Source organism: Leptopilina boulardi, unplaced genomic scaffold, assembly GCF_019393585.1.
Source record: "Leptopilina boulardi isolate dan_hultmark-lab unplaced genomic scaffold, ZJU_Lbou_2.1 LbouV2_51, whole genome shotgun sequence".
NCBI classification, from domain to species: Eukaryota; Metazoa; Arthropoda; class Insecta; order Hymenoptera; family Figitidae; genus Leptopilina; species Leptopilina boulardi.
In genome coordinates this window covers 1,004,205-1,020,865 of record NW_026137996.1, presented here as the reverse complement: position 1 = coordinate 1,020,865, position 16,661 = coordinate 1,004,205, and the positions used below count along the sequence as shown (strand labels likewise).

Sequence of the window (16,661 nt, the reverse complement as noted above, 5' to 3'; positions counted from 1 at the left end):
AAAATTAAATATGTCAAAAAATATTATTTTTTTAAAAAAGAATTTCACAAATAAAAAAGTTTATTTTTTAATTGAACGACAGAAAAATATCTCCTAATATTTGATTATCGAAGAAAAATTATATATTCATAAAGTTTTTATTCTCATTTAAAATATAAATATTATAAAAACTTTTTCTCTGTATCGAACTAAATTTTAAAGTAAATTAATTTTAAATTAAATTTGTTTCATAATTAATTGAAATAATTTTGTATTAAAATATATTGAATAAAAATTATTTTCCTTTCAATTAAAAATACAGGGTTAAAAAAATATTTAAAATTTTATATTTTAATTTGAGAACAAAATTTTTCTAAATACAAATACTCGTGTATATTTTGTTATAATTTGAAAAAAAATTATTTAGTAAAATAATTATCTATTTATGCGTATATAAAACATAAATCCTATATCATGACGCACATGTTTATTAAACCGTAACTAAGGGATTTTTATCACCTTCTATTGTACTGTATAGACGATCGCGCTGTATCATTGTGTAATCTTTTAAGAAATACATATATATACTACATTCACTTTTTAGAGGCAAGAAGAATATTATCGTATGTGATTCGTGGAGATTTTCAACGGCAGGTGAACATCGAGCCAATCATCTTTTGCGCTTTGTTTACTCGTCAGTTCAGTCGGTAACATGAATCGCGAGAGGATACCACGCGTCGGAACGGTATCCCCTTAAAAGAAATAATAAAAGAAAAATACAAACAGAAAACTGAATTTTATAAAAAAAAAAATTAAAAAAAATTAAAAATTCACCTAAAAAAATTCAAAGTGTTGATAATATAAAATTATTAATGTCAATTTTAACTACAAAAATACCTTATACAGCGATCATATATAGATAAACCGGACCTAAACGAACTTTAACCGACAGCAAAAAAAAAAAAAAGAGAAAAAATAAAAGCCAAAAAATTAACACAAGTCCTGCTTTTGTTAGTCATTTTTTTTTTTAATAAAAAATAGTGTCGTTTTTTTTTTTGAGTGAAACAAAAAATTCTGTGATAATAAAAATTAACATGCTCAAAATATAAGATTTTTGCTAATGTATATTAATTTTTTTTTTTATATAAAAAGTATGTGGTATATTAACTGGTAGCAGTGTAAATCGCAGTGAAAGTTATAAATTTGTTTTTGAGAATGTCGAACCCTGTTTAGAAAAAAAAAAGGTGAAAATGGATTTTTATAAATAATTTTCTTTTCTTAATCTCAAATTTATCGTGAGTAAATTTTTCAGTATTTTATTTATATGTATAGGAACGTTGTCCTTTCAATCCTGAAACATATATATATATATATATATATATATACCTTCTCTTTTGGACGCCTACCCAAACCGTGGTTTTATTTACTTCTTTTTTATCAGTCCACTATACACCAACTTCCAACACTGCATTCTTCAAATTCATCTCCAAGAATCATTTTATTTTTAAATTATTATTTTATTTAGTTCAAAAATTTTAAATATTAAAATTAAAATTTAATATTTTGTTACTATTTTATTTATTATACTATTTATTATTATTCAAATATAATTAAATATATTATTTGGACTATATATAAACTAAATTTTTGCTTAATAAATTATATTTTAATGATTAAATGAAATTAAATTTATTTAACCATTATATATTATATTTAACCATTTGATAAAAAAAGAAGTAGATAATAATATTAAAAGAAGTAGAAATTCTTTGAAAAAGTTACTTCCAACTTTAGATGCTGGGATTGTAATAGATCTTTATAAGTTGAGAAAAGTTCTAATTTAATTTTAACATGCTTCTTAAATAAATAAATAAAAAAAAAAAAAGTTGAAAAGTTATAAACGATTTTACTGTATAGGGACGTTTTATGCAATATCCAATCTATTTTCGCAAAAATAAAAACGATGGAAAATATTAAGAAAAAAAATTATTTAAAATTTATTTATATGTTTATATTAAATACCGAGAAGTATTTAAATTATTCATGTCTTGTGATCATCAGTACCAAGAGAGTCTATGACTCAACTAGTCCTTATATATATATATAAAACAATGAATCCCAAACATTCTTATGCATAACAAATTCTTGACGCAAACTCGCCGTGAGGATTTTCCCTAATGATATAAAAAAGTTTTCATCGAACCAAAACTTGGAATTAAATCTAACGAACAATTTACTCAAGTAAATTGTCTAATCAATATATATATATATATATATATATATATATATATATATATATATATATATATATATATATATATATATTGTTAGCAACTTTTAATGATTGCTAATTAATTAAATTTAATATTGCGGAGAGTAAAATGAGTTTGTATTATTCAAATATATTGAAACTAATTTATCAATTGAAACTTGAATTTAAAACTAATTATAGATAATAATAAACTGAAGAAAAATTAGAATTACAAAGTGAACAATTTTTCTATTATGAAACAAAAAAGATACAAACATATACAAAACAAAAAAATCTACTACACCAAAAAATTATCTTTCAATTATTTAATTATCGGTTTTTTAAGTTAATAACGCCTTCAAAAACCAAAATTCGATTACAAAAATTCTAAAAACAAACCAACGATTTGTTTTTTTTATACCGCACCAATACTTGGAACCACTACTACCAATTACTATATATATTATTTGAAACAACTATTATTTATTTATAAATTGAGCCATTATTTAATTTTATAAACTTCATAGTTTCTGGCAAAAATATAACAATTAATGATATAATTTTGCAAAATTCGGTTCGATTCTTTTTCAATAAAAAAAAAAAATCGAAAGGTATAAAAATCAGCAAAAGATTCACTTCTAAATCACTGATCTCATTAAGAGAAGAGCTTTATACAAAGAACAATGATTCGAGAAGTCATTGATATATATATATACATATATGAAGATTCTTTAAAGCTTTTCAAGATTTGAAGAGAGTGGACAAGACCCTCAAACATTGGATGAGTGCGCAATGCAAGTCTCCAAATCGTTTTACGTAAACCGGTTTCCGCATGTGTGCAGTGCAAGACATTTTATAAAGAAGCGCTACTGGTGACGAATTCTCCCATATAGAAATGTATTTTATATATATAGAAGAGAAAAAGAACTTTAATCCAATTTCAAAAGCTACATTTTCAATCTAAAATATCAGCAAGAAAAAAAAAAAGAATTCCAAAAAAATTTTAAATAGAATTTTTTTAAATTAAAATCTTCACTTTATTTTTCAACACTGACATTATTAAATTATACTCTTTCTAAATATTTATAAATCACACTGCGAAATTGAAAAGTAAATGTAAAAAAAAAAGAAAAAAAAATTTTCAAGATGTTCTAGAGTTTTAATTAAAAAGACATTTCTTTAAATAAAGGTCCTTTTTATAAATCTCTATACAGAGGCGAATTTCGCTATCTTAATTCTAATTAACGCAAAGTTGCAAAGCAAATTTAATTATATATGAAGATGTTTGAAAATTGGATTTTTAATAAACCTAAAAACAAATCAAAATGAAGAAATTGATTAAAAAAGTTTTAAAACAAGATATAATTTGAAATTGTTTAAAAATCGTCAAAACAAATTTTATTGAGTAAAAAAAAAAAGGATTCATTCAGTATAGCGTAGGTCATGTACTATACATTCTATTCGTTTGAAACGACCTAAATAGAAGTTACAACCGCTCTCTAAATAAAAGTGAAAGTTTCAATGTGCATCGTTTGAAGAACTTTTCCTCGAATCAAATATAAAAGTGATTTAATTTTTTTTTTTTAAACGAAATTTTATAAAAACATCCTCAAAAATCTCTTAATGAATAAGCAAAAATAAAAAACCATATCTACAAAAATGAGTATATATATAATAACTATGATAAAATTAAAGCATCTTGATTCTGATATCAAATTTATAATGAAAGTTTTCTCAATCGTGAAATTTGTGAAAATTTGCTTTTTCCAGTATATAATGAATATACATGAGTAAATGAGGGCATTAATCGAACAAATCCTCAAAGTCGAGATTTGCATCACTACCTTGGAATTACGTAACTTGATTATGCAAATTCATATAGCAGGGTCAACCAATATTATTTTTGCGTAGGACACACTAAACCGAAAAACATGATCCCCAATTTTCTTTTTTAATTCGCATACATTAAACCCAAAAAAAAAAAAAAAAATGAAAACTAAATCTTTTTTTTGAGAAAATTCTAAAGAGAAAATGACACTTTAATAAAAAGATTATAATTAACTTTTTTTTTTATAAACAATTTTTTTTACCATTTACGGTTCAACGAAATAAAATTAAAACGCGCTTTCCGCAAATACATTTTTAAAATAAAAAAATTTCCGCACAAGGGCCGGAAGTTCAATAATCTCTTGATAATTTGTTTGTTTTTTTTTGTTTTTTTTTTTTTTATAAAGGTGAAAATGTACAAAACTTAAATATAAAAATATAAAATTGAGGTCACCCTACTTTATATATGTTGTGTGATGAGAAAAAAAAAATATGAAGGATTTGTGGCATAGGAATTCTCATGGCTCTCGTATAAAAAAAATAACTTTACGTCAAGAAATTAATTATTAAATTCCACATATAGATATTTTATAAAATTAGGGTAGAAATATAAACAAGAAACTTGCAAAAAATTACAGAAGCAAAATATTTGAATAATTCATTTTTTGTTATACACAAAAGATATTTTTAAAAATACTTTCAATATATTTATTTATATATATTTATATATATTAAATATATCGTTGCAATATATATATATATATTTATAAAAGAATAGTTTCTTAAGAAATTATATTGATTGATCACTATACGATCATTTCACAAAATATGAAACAGAAAAAAAGAGAGAAGATTATCCTTTCTTTTTTTGTTTGCCAAAAAATAAAACTTTTCACACAACATTTCCTTGCTTCATGACCTGAAAAGTATATTTTTATATACTATAAAAAAAAAAGATTGATGAAAATGATATATCTTCAAATCATAAAGCTTTTTGACCATATATATGTACTCTTCTTTTTTATATATATGTGTAAATACAAAAGAAGAGTATATACATTTCTCCATATACCTAGCAGAAATGACATCCCATTTAAAAGATACATTCAACCTTTTTCTTGGTGATGTTATCATTATCGCAAGTTTTTTTTCAAAAGAAATAAAAAGTACCTTACGCAATGACCGTATAGCATAAAGTCACTTATTATCTTTTATTTAACGAGGATTCGCGCAAGATTGTTACGCTTAGATGCCTTTACTATATATACGAATAAGAATATAGTTTTCACTTATATATATTTTTTATTATTATTATTATTATTATTTGATAAATATATGTATTTTATAGTAAAAAAGAAAAAAAAGGGATGCAATGCTGGGCGGAAATTTGGTTTGAAAACCGGCTTAACGTACTGGTGCTTTTGTATATGAAAACTGTTTTGTATTTATATGTATGTGCCATATGCATACAAATAAAAAAAAACACATATATATATGAATATAGACTTAAATAATGTTGGAACTTCCGGCCCTATTAATGTCTGCCTTGTCGGAATAAAATTTATTCAACGTACATTATTTCAAAGCTTGCATGTGTCATATAAATAGACAGTTGAGATTCCGTTATCTGTTTAATTTTTTTTTATAATCGTTTTAAATTACATTTATTCTTGTAAATTTATACATTTGCAATTATTGCACACTTCAAAATAATAATTATTAATATGAAATTTAATTAAATAAAAAATATTTTAAAAACATTTATTTTAACACGAATTTTTATTTAACGGAGAATTTGACCAAATTTTTATGCTAAAAAAAATTAATTAAAAAAATGTTAATTAGTTGACAGATTGATAAATGATTTTATTTATAATGTTAATATTATTCTTGATAAGGGGGAAAAATACTAAATATATTCATTTTCATCACAAGAAATAAAAAAAAAAAAATACAAGCAATTCAGAGCAAAAAGAATAATTTCTTATGGGAAATATTTAGTTAGAATGAACCCTTCTTCCTGTCTTCAAACAGAAAATATATTATATTGTGAGAAAGGGGCGGCACCTGTCACACACTCGGCATATATATAGAGGGTGAACTGAATCGAAAAAAAAAATGTACATCACTGCACAATATACAATCTTATAAAAAAGAAATCATAATTTTCTTAATTATATACAATATAACTGACAGAAAATTTTTCCGAAAAAAAAATCTATTAAAATAATACTTGCTGGTTCTAATAAATTTCTAAATATACAAGAGAAATGCAAATTATATATTGAAGGATTTCATGAACTGTCAAAGTTTGTGAGAAATGTGCATTTGAAAATGCCTAAAAACACAAGAGGTCACATAATACACCACAGGTAAAGTGAATACAAAGCAGGTGTCCCTTTTTACCTGACCTCCACCACGTGTTAAGCCTCAAAATAATATAAAGGACGATACACCTAAACATATATATATACACACACAAAATTTGTGCACTTGACATAAAGACAATTCTACAATAATAAATTTTCTTCCAAGAGAAAGTGAATTTACACATTTTATCCTTAAATTAAGATTCAAGGAAAAACTAACATTTAAAAAAAAATCTTCTTTTCTATTATCTTCTCTATTATGAAATTAAAAATCAATATAAAAATTACTCACTATTTTAAAAATAAACTATACACAATTTTTAAGAGAAATCCCCGAGGAAATATATAACGCGATGGGTAAAATTCTCTCTCTCAGTATATAAAATGTGTTGACCTGAAAAAGTGAAGCAGAAATATATAGAGAATTTTACGAGAGGAAATTCAAAGATTGAAAAATGTTCATATACAAATCCCTCTTGATATGTATCGTTATTACAATTTAAGGGACGAATATAAGGATTATTATAAAGAGGTGGCAAATATTACCCCATCATTGTGGGCGAATTTGCATCATAACAGTTAATATACGGCCCTGAATTTAACGAAATTCATATTGCTCACCTGCCACTACAACCTCTGTTATGCCCTGGTGCCTATGCCATAGCACAGCTGTTACAAGTCTTCAGTCACTGTGCTTCCGTCCATTAGAAAGGATCTTTTCAAATATATACGAAAATTGCACATCATTTAACGCTATTTATTACATTTCTTTTTTTTATTAAACTTCACAACTTTTTTTTTTACCAAAAACGCTATCAATAAAAACGCCTTAAAAATCTCTAATCAAAAGAGCAATGAACAATTTTAAATCCTCAAAGAAATATTCAAAATAAACCTTTTTCTATACAAGACAATAAAGAACATTTTATATTCATTAACAATTTGATTCTCGAAAAATGATATATAAAAAATATAATAGAAACCAATAAATTTGAAGAAAATTGTTTGGAAATCATAAAATATTATGAATCCGTAACAGAAAAATGGTATTTTTACGACTATTGCTATGATAAATCAAGAGTCTTGTTACATAAGATTATATACATGTGTATTGTGTCTCGTGTGTCAGCAAAAGGATTGAGAATCAAAACGAAGATGAAATACGTGTGTGGAAAAATTATTTAAATATCACATAAATTTCCTTAAAAAAAAACAGTGCAAAAGTTGTCATCGGAGTTTTATATAATATTAAAATGGATTTCACCTTTATAAACAGTGAGGAGCGCAAGTAAAAAAAGGTAAAAGAAACAAAACTTTTGACAGCATTCTAATGGATAGCGCAAATATGTATATTATTCATACATATACGAAAAACAAAAACTTGATTCAATTTTTTTGCAACTTCTTTCTCCACTATTTTTCGAGACATTCTTTTAAAAATTCATTTTAAAAATTAATATCACAATTTTCTATTTTTAACAAAGCTTTTTAAAAATATATTTGAATAATTTTTTGTAATTTATTTGTCACACAATTGAATTATATTAGATGAAATTTTTCATGAAAGATTTTTACTTATTAGTTGCTATATATAATGAAAATTATATCGTAGAGATGATGCGCGAGCCTTGAAATTAATTAGCATCATGTGCATGATATGTATATGAAATGTGGTCATAATATATAAGTTACGGAAAGTGGATAAAAAAAAAATATATCATCAAGAGTGCGATTGTATATATATATATATATACATGTCACTGACACACCTACGCAATAATATATAGCATTTATGGGGGTTGGTCACACCAGTAGAATATTATTACTTAGAAATCATTATACGAACTGTACAAAGTTTCTCATCAGTAGATCGGCGAGCAAAAATAACTATCGATTCAATAATGAGAGCTGATTAATCATCCACATGCATACAAATTACACTAATATTTTTCTATGAATTATAAATGTCATATGTTTCATCACAAAATAATCGTAGAGAACAATTTTTTTTTGTTAAAATAATTTTAAACCAATTTAAACAAATTTATGGAATTAGAAATTGAAAAAAATGATTAAAAAAAAAAATTTCCGTTAATATAATATAATATTCAATTGTGCACTGATGAATAGTCATCCAGAGCAACTAAAATTTGGTTGGACCAACAAAATAATTTTGTTGGTATTTAAACCAAACTATTTGTTTGAGTCAAGCAAAAAATTTAGTTAAGTGCGTTTTCTGTTGGCGCATAACAAAAATGTTTGGTTCCTTAAATACCAACAAAATTATTTTATTGGCCCAATCAAATTTTGGTTGCTCTGGCTAAACATTTTTTTCAGTGCATAATTAAATATTATATTCTACCTTATTTATTTTCATTCTATCTTTTTAATTTATTTTCTTATCTATATTTATTATCAATTTAACGTTTAATTTGTATTTATCCAGTTCAAATATTTCTGAACTATGAAAAATATCATCTCCGCCTGGGATCGAACCTCTATTTTTAAACTTCGAGTCGGGAACTCTGACCACTGGACCACTTATCTTTGTGAGAGATTTAAAATATAATTATTACAACAAACGATCATTTGGTTTTTTAGACCAAACTATTTTGTTGTCGTAACCAAAATTTTGTTACAAGAACCAAAATTTCCTAACCAAACAATTTTGTAGCAAACACAAAATCATTTTTTCAATGTGAGTATACAAATTAAAAGCAACTTTATGGGAAATTTTACTTTTTGTTAAAAAATAGTTTCAGTGATTTATCATATATTGTATATATTGCAAAGTTCTTGGCCCTTTTCCAATCGAAATTGATAAAATATTCAAAGTAATCGATCCTATATATCTACCTATATGTGTATTATACGTTGGTCAACTCTTGCGAGTTAATAGATATATAGAAGGCGATTCACCTCTATATAATTTGTGATTATACCACATATATATATCAAAATAATTCAGGACAAAGATAAAAGAATACAATAAAAATATATACGAAGTTTCCAGAGGAAAAAAAAATTCAATGACCCTTGAAATCAAATCAAATGTCAAGGTAAAATTCACTTGTTCATCACATCATTAGTCACGTTTTTCTTTCAAATTGGATAAATTGGTACATAATGATGGAAAATACTTCAATTTCAAAAGATATGTTATATATATATATATATATATATATATATATAATATAAATATGAAAAATTTACCAGAAAAAATAATATTTCTATGAAAAATCAATGACTTCTCTTTAACAAAAAATTAGAATAAATAAATTATTTTTCTATTTGAAAAATAAAATTTTGTTTTAAATATACCAAATTTTCTATCTATATAAAGGAATTTATATAATAAAATAGACTCAATAGAAATTATTCAGTGGGGAATATATAAACTTAGTTGAAAAATAAAACTAATTAACTCACAGTAATAGCGTCGTAAATCCAATTAATCCTTAACCATTTTTCTTGAACCAGTCGCGCAGTTATTTGTTGAATGTTTCAATTTTATCTGAAATTTAAAATAGAAAAATTAATTTTGATATTTATAAAAAATAATTTTTTAAAAAAATGGTTTTTTAAAAAATTAAAACTATTTTAAATTATATAATTTTTAACAAAGAAAAGCACAAAACCTATATATTTATGAGTGTTCTATATCAAAAGTGCTTCAAAGCTGTATAAGGAAGTTATTGTTCTCGGGCAAAGTTTAATTATTATACATCAAAGAGTAATGTTATTCTCCTCCTTTCATCATCAGTATATACTTTATGATTTTAGATTCTAAAAAACATTTGTACTATATACCCAGGGAGTTATTAATTTTTCTTTTTATCATATATTAAATAACTCTTTTTAAGATTTCATAATACAATACTAAAAAAAATTTTAATGAAAGATAATTTACAAAATTCCTAAATATCAGTTTCGATCGCTAAAAGATATGGATTATTATAATATATAATATGTGCTTGGAAATAGTACTAGAATTTGGTTCAGGAATATGTCAAAGACCACAGAAACTTGGTCGGTGAGCATTCATTGAAATACACTGGGAATCACGACCATGCAGATTCCAGCAACACTCCAGGTCAGGTGATATGCTCTGATAGGGTTCGAGCATGTCATTTGAAACATTCATCTGTTAATTGATCCAATAAATTCACGAAAGGACTCTGAATTCTAGGGCATTATCAATAATAATGTGCGTTGATATCAAGACGTTAACAAATTTTCGATTATTAAAATCATCTCCAAAAGGGAAAATAAAATTTTTTAAATTAAAAGTAGTCTTTTTTGGAATTTAGTACAGAAATTTACGATATTAAAGAAGTAAATTCGACTATTTTTGATTGAATTTACAGCACTGAAATAGTCTGGTTGATAAAAATTGTTATTTTATTTTTGTTTTAATGAAATTTACTAGCATTTAATATAAAGCAACAATGGCCATTAGTTTGATACTTCATTATTGTAATTACGTACCAATTTAAACTAATATTAATGAACTTAATTACCATATATGCATATACGAGAAATAATTTATTTTATGCAATTATGCTTTTCATTTCATCACTAATTGCCCAAACAATAATGTTCTATTAAACATATTTAACAACCTATTTTCAATTTTTTCTCAAAATTTTCAAAAACGGAATAAAAAAAGAATAAAAGAAATGATGATGTTTGTACAAAAAGCTATTTATATAGTGCATCTTATATATATATATATGTATTTCACGTGTGAAATTTCATAACAACGAACAATGAACACGGAAATGCTATACATACATGATACATATATATAGGTATATATAAACGAAATGGACCTTCTATATATATCTAAAGGAAAATACATTATTCTACGAGCACTACCATTTCTATGAGGTAAAACGTCTTTTAAAAATCCTCCAAGAAATCTCATAAAACCTCTGACGTACCTATCATGCTTGTCTTATATATAAATTGAAGGGATTGCTTTTCTCATGTGCGTTAAAATTTTTGAAAACTACTCAAAATAATATTACTTAGATTATTATAAAAAAAAAAAAAAAATGTAAAATTTCATACATGTTCAAAAGTGAAAAACAATGTTTAAAACTTTTTTTAAATTCCTACACAGAAAAAAACTGAACTCAGAATGAGCCGTGTAGGGGGATCATTTTAATGTGCAACAAAAATGAACCAGGTTGGTGGCACCACTGTCTATGTCGTTTAGCATTGGCTCATTTTGATTTGCAATAAAAATGAGACTAGGTTTTTTCTATGTATTTTTGTATTTTTAAAAGGAATTAGAATTTTAAAGAGTCACACGGAGAAAAAAGAATTGTTGTGGTTACTAAAAATTAAGCCCACACAACAATGCCGGATTGTGAATATAGAACCAACAGTTCTATTTGTTGTTGGGATAAAAAAAATGGGATTGTTCGGTGAACAAACAGAATTGTTTGATGAACAAAGAAAATTGTTATGAAACAGTTGAAATAACAAAACTAAATTGTTAAATCGACAATACAATTTGTTTTATTAACAAAGCTTTGATCCGTCTAATACAATTTGTTCAGTTTCTTCGCCTTTTAAAATAATCGATAGCAGATTTCCGTAGGTCATATCACCAGTTTCATTTGCATTAAAATATGTGGAACATGCAGCTTCTGAATCAAATTGTTTGACCTTAAAACCAAAGAATTATTCTGAGTTGAAATTTGTTGTTAAATAATATTTAATATACAGTTTTGTATTTTTTAAGGTGAGGTTATGTTCAATAGTAACCGAGTATAAATTTACCGATAAACGATGAAATTGTCTCTTCATCCATTCATACTAAACTTCACAGTTTTCCTAAAAGTATCAAATTGAGACCAGAAATTGCATCAAATCTTTGCAACATTTTGATGCACATAAGTTATATCAAAAAGAGATCGTTTTCTGTATCATTTTTAGAAATGATACACGAAACGGTCTCATTTTTTGATGCAAAAAATTTAATCAATTTATATCAATCATGGCCGAATTGAAACGACTCAAAATTGAACGAATTTTTTTCAGATATTTTGGTAATAGTACAATTGCGGAGACCATTTCACTATTTAATTTGAAAATGAAAATAACAGAAAATCAAAGACAATGTGCAATTCGATAATTAAAAAGTGACAGCTTATAAACATTACCTAAAATGCATGAGAAAAAATTTGTCGATAAAATCAATATAGCCGAGCTTTTTAGAAGGTAGATGGCAGCACTCATCTATTTTCTTTCTTTAAATTTTTTCTGAATCGTTTTTATCAAAAGCAAAACTGCCATCTACCTTCTAAAAAGCTCGGCTATATTGATTTTATCGACAAATTTTTTCTCATGCATTTTAGGTTATGTTTATAAGCTGTCACTTTTTAATTATCGAATTGCACATTGTCTTTGATTTTCTGTTATTTTCATTTTCAAATTAAATAGTGAAATGGTCTTCGCAATTGTACTATTACCAAAATATCTGAAAAAAATTCGTTTAATTTTGAGTCGATTCAATTCGGCCATGATTGATATAAATTGATTAAATTTTTTGCATCAAAAAATGAGACCGTTTCGTGTATCATTTCTAAAAATGATACAGAAAACGATCTCTTTTTGATATAACTTATGTGCATCAAAACGTTGCAATAAAAAAAGATACAACCAAGTTTACTGTGTTACAATAGATTTCTCACTTTAACCGGATTCATTATTTAACAGCACTTCGTCATTTAAAAAAAAACTAATAATAAAAGCAAAAGTGGCACGCCAGTTTGCAAGAATTTAATATGACCACGTGACATGGAACAATAAACTTGTCAGCTGAACAAATCCGGATTGTTCCATCAGCAATCAACAAAGAGTTTGCTTCTGTAACTGTACGGAATTAACATTTCGAATTGTAATATCAACAAATCTACTGACAACAATCCAAAAATTGTTTGTACAACAATCCCATTTTTCTCCGTGCACAAATAAAAATTTTCTTCATTTTTGAACTTTGCGCGAAGCTGTATATATAATAAAACGTGTTGGATCAAGAAGAAATGTGGAACATTTCTAAGCATATATATATAGAAAAGTTCACATAGTGAATTGGATTTAAACATGAAAAAAGCTTCTTCTTCAAACGAAGAATGGAAATTGAATTGGAAAACCAGAATCAAGGTTTTTACATATAAAAGTGTTCCAATTATGTTTGCAATTTTATACCGCTATTTCTTATATATAGAAAGAGAATATTAGAGGAATATATATCTCTGTACACTAAAATTTGATAATGAAAAAAAATTAAAAATCCAACTTCTGGTAAAATAAATGAATGCTGTTAATTAATGAAAAAGAAACAAAGTTTTCTTAATATAAAAACAAAAGTAAAAGTAAATAATTAAAAAATATTTATTATACGTTAATTAATATATAGAAATCTTTTATATACCTAACAAGTATGGCAATCAACGTGGTTAATGAAATGTTCAAACTGAGAAAACTGTACAATATATATAGAAGATATTGTGTAATTGGAAACGAAGTGGAAGTTTGAAGGTGGGTTACAGAATATTCTAGAAAGACTAAACTTTCATATAAGCAAATTCACTTCTAAAGTATCTAATTATTATGCACTAATTACGTTCTTTGACATTCAAAAGACTCCTGCTATTTATAAACAATCAATTAATTGATCAAATTACACAAAACAGAATCAATTTTCCTATATACACAATACAGAAAAAAAAATTCATTTTTGTAAAAATTAAAAATCTAAAAAAATATTCTTGTCCAAACAACGATAAGAATATTTCATATATTTTACGTTCGCCCTCAATAAAGCATATACTAATAATAAAAAAAACCGGGTTCAAGTTAAAGAGTGTTTATCGAAAATTTGTTGACCGATCACGTCAGTAGACGATCGTAAAGCCAAACTATAAAATTCTCCTTTTTATTCTCTATCTTGGAAAATTGGAAAATCCGTTATATTTTTCAATAAACGGATAATAATTGTATGTGAAAATTTAATTTTTTTTTAAATTTTTATATAAAAACGAAATAGAGGAATAATTTTCTAATTACAGGCCCAAAACTTTTTTAAGTATATCAAAAATTTATATATCACTTGAAATTAAATGAACTATATAGTTTCCACAATCAAGTGTTGTAATCATAATATGACTAAATTCTCTATGGACGTATATATATATATATATATATATATCTACAAGTACTGAATATAACCATTGCTGATGGTGCACTATCGACTGACACTTCAATTCTAAGAGATGTTGTGGCCTAATTGGATAACCTGGGAATAACGTGATATACAGTTTCTCGAGTTGATTTCAAATTCTATTTTGCACTCACGAATAAAATTACAATGGAAAAAAAATTCAATTTTCAATATTCAATTTACATATAAATATATCGATTGTTCAAAAAAAAAATGCATACAAATGCCATAAAAAGAGCATTCATTGATTAATTGAATAATATGCGAAATATTTCGCAAAAAAAAAGGCTTTTCTATTCAATAAAACAGTTTTTTTGTTTTATTTAATTTTAATTATTTAAACAAAGAATCTATTCAAAAAATTTTATATCCGTAATTAAAAACTAAATTTTCTAAACGCTTTTTTTAAATTTATATAATATGTAATAAGTGAAAAATTGTATCTTTTTGAAACACCAATTATTATACAAGAACTAAGAACTCATACAGCCTGCAACCCGACATACACAGAAGTACATATATAAATGAGAGAACTTTTCTGTCTTTATACGACTTCAGGTACACAAAATAAAATTTAACACATTTTTATGAAACATATATATAACTAATTGAAAAAAAATATATTTACATTATTCCTTAAATAAAAATTTTAAAAAAAAATTTCTATCAACAATAATAACTATAAAGAAAAAATAAATTCAAAAATTTTAATAAAATTGTAAAAAATAATATCGTGACTGTTATATTTTTTTAAAAATGCTTATTTAATCATGTAAAATGAAATAAGAAATTCCGAAACAAAATATATATTCTGACAATAAATAAATATATCTTTCAATATATTTCATCTGAAATGGGAACTTTTCAATAAAACGGAAAAAATATAACGATTAATAAAAAAGTCTATATACTAAATTTCACATTGAAAGTGAAATACAAAATATATATATATATATACCTATAGGGCTTACGATCTAATTCATTAGTCGACAGTAAAAAAGATTTATATAAAATAATTTTGTTCGACAGATCTAATATATAACGTCACCGCGTAAAATCGATATCAGCATATATATATATATATATATATTAGTATATATATTTCAAGTGGTCTGATATAGAGAGAGAGAGAGAGCTATTTTAATTCCAATTTTATTGTCCCATTCATATATATATATATATATATATATATATATATATATATATATATATACATATATAGTGGAACATTTTAATCAACTTTTAAAAATCAAAGTATATTTCCTTTTCGTTAAATAAAAACGAATTAGCATATTTTTAATTCCTATATTATACAATTAAATTATAAAAACCGTTAAATAGAAATTTTCCTTTAAATCGAATTCCAAAATCAATACTGAAAAAAACTTTTGTTTGATTCAATTAATCCAGCATTTAACTATTATATCAAATACAAATTTACTTGAAGCAAATATTTTTATTTTTATTCAAATAAACTAAATAATTTTTTCTAATTGATACAAAATTATATACAAATAATAATTACTGAATACAAATAAATATTTACTTAATATAACAGTCTGGTCATTATTTGAATCAATTAAATTTTTTTTTTTTTTTAATCAAACAAAAAAAGCAGGCATACTTTTTCATTTATGAGGAGAATGTAAAAAAAATAAAATCATTTTTTGAATTGCAGACCAATAAAAAATCATTAATTGATAATTATATATTGACTTTTATTTATCAATGGAGGAAAAAAAAAATTGAACTTTTAGTTATATCAAAAAGGAACTGGAGTGGAAAAAAGAAATTAAATTTTATAAAAAAGAATTTCTCCGTAAGAATTATTTTTCTGTCAAACAATAATAAAAATGCTATTTTAACATTTTTCTATATACATATATATATACGTTTATATAGTAATCGGCTTTAAATGTCACAAAAAGTGAACTCTTGCATTTAATTACTATAAAATGATAATAGAAATAATGAAAATTTATAAACAAAAGTAAAGGAT

The 16,661-nt window shown here is 24.5% G+C and overlaps 1 protein-coding gene across 4 annotated transcripts in view; it reads left to right on the top strand.

The window, feature by feature from the left end:
* Nucleotides 1-16,661, top strand: part of LOC127289823 (uncharacterized) — a 116,631-nt gene that overhangs the window by 61,245 nt on the left and 38,725 nt on the right. The window lies entirely within an intron of this gene.